Below are 3,963 nucleotides of genomic sequence, written 5' to 3'. Positions count from 1 at the left end.
TTAACAAACTGGATATGCAATGAGGACCCAACATTTTGCTGCCTACAGGAAACACACCTCAGAGACAAAGACAGACACTACCTCAGAATAAAAGGCTGGAAAACAACTTTCCAAGCAAATGGTCTGAGGAAGCTAGCTGGAGTAGCCATTCTAATATCGAATAAAATCGATTTTCAACCAAAATTCATCAAAAAAGATAAGGAAGGACACTTCATATTCATCAAAGGAAAAATCCACCAAGATTAATGAAGAGTCACTATTTGTTTATTAATATTGTTGCTTATTCTTTGAGAATTTTACGTATATGTTATATATATATATATATATAATCTTGATCAAAAACACTTCAGTTCCTCCTCACTTTCTACCCAGGACTCCCCCATGTGCCCTGCATCCTTTTCATTTTTATGTCATGTTTTCAGTTATCATTGGCTACATGAGCATAAACAACCTAATCTACTGGTGGTCCCACTCCCAAAGGAAATGATTTCTCCTCCAGCAGCATGATCATCATAAAAACAAAGAAAAGCCAATCACAATCTTGAAGCTTAAGCTACATTGTATGCATGATAGTTGAGTTTCTTCTTTGACCTCATCCTTCTCTTTTAGCAGAATGGTGTTCTTAGCTTGGCCTTTCTAAGTATCCTCTGCAAACATCAAGGGAAAGACCATACTAGTGCTAATTTAACCAGTTTGATCCAACTGAAAACGTTAACCATAGTCATAGGGAATGTGTGCAGGGGTCTGTGAGTTCATACTGCAGCTAAGTCAAGTTCAGAAACACTGAAGTGTCAGTAGAGATGCAGCTGGTGACCAGGGCAATGGAGGTTTTTAAATGTTATTTCATGATGTTACTCAGCAAAGAACTTACAAAATTTTTTCATGAATCAGGATTTAATAATTGGATTGATAATGCAAGAATAAGAAGCTATCTTTTAAGACTCTCAGAATTGATTAACACACTTTAGAAAGCATTTAAAGGAGACTACACTGGGCCTATTATGTTGAGGTAGACGAGGGGGTAAGCCCTGTACAAGGTGTTAGAAATCCTTTGTAAGGTAGATGCCATTGGAATAATGATAAAGGGAAATGTGGAAGAAGATAAAGCAACTGTAAGGTTGATGTTTGGCAGAATGCAACTGTGAAGTTTAATTGTTCAAGACTTAAGAAAAAAACAGAATTCCAGTTTTAAAGGATTACATAGGTAAAAATGTGTCCTATTTTGTTGATCTGGGCTCTGAATACCCACATTTGCAGAATGGGTAAAGAGCAGGCTTGTGTAGCTTGCCTTCTGAGCTTGGTGTGGGAAACACATGCATCCTTAGAGATCTGTACTTGTGAGCCGTTCTATGAATGTGTGGTCATAGAAACAAAAATGCATGAGGCTGGTGAGAATGTTTTGCTCCAAAAGAAGATGATGATGATCAGGAACAGCATGGACATGACAGGGAAATGTATATTGACAACCTCATGCATGCCTGGCATTGGTCTCTGTGCTTGCAGTCATAAAGTCTTGTTCAGTTTTCAACAGCACTCTGAGATGGGTGTCATACATTTCTGAGTTTTACAGTGAAAATGCTGGAGTCCATATTTCTCCAAAGTTACAGAGCTAGTTGGGGTTGAAATCCAAAGGAAGTCTGGAGAATAAGCACTTGGTTAACTGCAGACTGTGGTTTTAATATAGCTTAGTGACATGGAACAGTAACTTTACCCTTAATTCTTTTTCTTGTACTAGGTCTGATGGAGGAGAAAAATCAGATAGGAGTGGTATATTTTCATTTCCATCCCTTTTCAACCAACTCCACGATAGCTTCCCTAGTGTTTGTGGGCTTCTTGCTGCTGTATCTAGGAAGCCTCACTGGAAACCTCACCATTAGGCTCACAGTCTGGCAGAATCACTCTCTCCATACCCCGATATATTTTTTCCTTTTTGTGTTGGCCACAATAGAACTTAGCTTTTCCACCAACATTACTCCATTGACTAGCTAGTATCCTCTCCATGGGGAAAAATGCTTATCTCTCTGTCCAGCTGTGGGACCCAGATGTTCTTCTTCATCCTTCTTGGAGCATCTGATTGTGTCCTGCTGGCCATCATGGCTTATGACAGGTATGTAGCCGTCTGTCATCCATTGCATTACAGTCTCATTATGAGTTGGCAGCTATGTGGGCGGATGGCTTTAGGTTATCTGGGGCTGGGAATCCTTTTGTCACTGCCTTTGACCATCCTGATCTACCACCTACTGTTCTGTGGCCACAATGAAATCTACCACTTCTTCTGTGACATGCCTGCAATCATGCTCCTGGCCTGTATAGATACTCATATACACCAGGCTCTCTTTACCATCACCGTAACTTCAGTGGCCATTCCTTTTCTCCTTATCTGTCTCTCCTATGGTTGCATTGTGGCTACCATCCTGAGGATGACATCAGCAGAGGGGAAACGCAGGGCTTTCTCCACTTGCTCCTCACATCTCCTCGTGGTTGTTCTGCAGTATGGATGTTGCACCCTCACCTACCTTCGGCCTAGCTCCAGCTACTCCCCAGAAGAAGGACGAGCAGTATCTATTGTCTATACCTTTTTCTCTCCATTGCTGAATCCCTTAATCTACCCTTTAAGGAACTAACCAAGAGGTGACTGATGCAGTAAAAAGACTTTGGCAAGAATGTTCTGGCTCAGAAAGCCAGAACAAAGATTCCTTCTTAGGGAAATTATTCACCGTACAAGGGTGAATGCAGTCAATGGAAAAGAAACTCAAAATCAATAGGCAGTGAGAATGGAGCAGTAGTTACGCTCATGACTACCTTGGTCTATGAAGTGCTTATTGTCACCCCTTTCTTATAGATTTTCAGGGACTGAGTCCTGGATTGACTCATGTTGCCTTAAGCAGCCTTCTTTTCTACCACAGGACTTAGAATAAGGGCTGGCAGAGGAGACTCAGAGAAAACAGAGGAAACAAATGAATAAAATTGGTGTCAGCAGGCGATAGATGGCTGTCATTCTGTTACACTTTGAAGAATTGTAGACACCAGTGCATTTGCATACAGAAATGAATGCTTCTTTTACTTTCCTTGTTGGCATTAAATATCTCCTAAAGGAGACAAATAACCCTATTAAAAATGGGGTTCAGAGGGGTTGGGGATTTAGCTCAGCGGTAGAGCGCTTGCCTAGCAAACGCAAACACAAGGCCCTGGGTTCGGGTCCCCAGCTCAAAAAAAAAAAAAAAAAAAAAAAAAAAAAAAAAAAAAAAAAAAAAAAAATGGGGTCCAGAGCTAAACAAAGAATTCACAGCTGAGGATTGCTGAATGACTGAGAAGCACCTAAAGAAATGTTCAACATCTTTAGTCATAAGGGAAATGCAAATCAAAACAACCCTGAGATTTCACCTCACACCAGAGGGAATGGCTAAGATCAAAAACTCCTGCGACAGCAGATGCTGGCAAGGATGTGGAGAAAGAGGAGAACTCCTCCATTGTTGGTGGGATTGCAGACTGGGACAACCACTCTGGAAATCAGTCTGGAGGTTCCTCAGAAGATTGGACATTGCACTACCTGAGGACCCAGCTATACCTTTCTTGGGTATATACCCAAAAGATGCCCCAACATATAACAAAGACACATGCTCCACTATGTTCATAGCAACCTTCTTTATAATAGCCAGAAGCTAGAAAGAACCCAGATGCCCTTCAACAGAGGAATGGATACAGAAAATATGGTATATCTACACAATGGAATACTACTCAGCTATCAAAAACAAAGACTTTATGAAATTCATAGGCAAATGGATGGAACTGGAAAATATCATCCTGAGTGAGGTAACCCAATCACAGAAACACACACATGGTATGCACTCATTGATAAGTGGATATTAGCCCAAATGCTCGAATTACCCTAGATGCACAGAACATGTGAAACTCAAGAAGGATGACCAAAATGTGAGTGCTTCACTCCTTCTTTAAAAGGGA

General features: G+C 40.8%; 1 pseudogene; it reads left to right on the top strand.

Moving 5' to 3' along the window:
- The first annotated feature begins 1,740 nt into the window (after window positions 1–1,740).
- LOC116893665 lies at window positions 1,741–2,624 on the top strand (annotated as a pseudogene).
- The last annotated feature ends 1,339 nt before the right edge of the window (window positions 2,625–3,963 follow it).

Source organism: Rattus rattus, chromosome 2, assembly GCF_011064425.1.
Source record: "Rattus rattus isolate New Zealand chromosome 2, Rrattus_CSIRO_v1, whole genome shotgun sequence".
Classification (NCBI taxonomy): domain Eukaryota; kingdom Metazoa; phylum Chordata; class Mammalia; order Rodentia; family Muridae; genus Rattus; species Rattus rattus.
The sequence above is the reverse complement of the archived record's forward strand: the minus strand, read 5'-3'. Positions and strand labels throughout refer to the sequence as shown.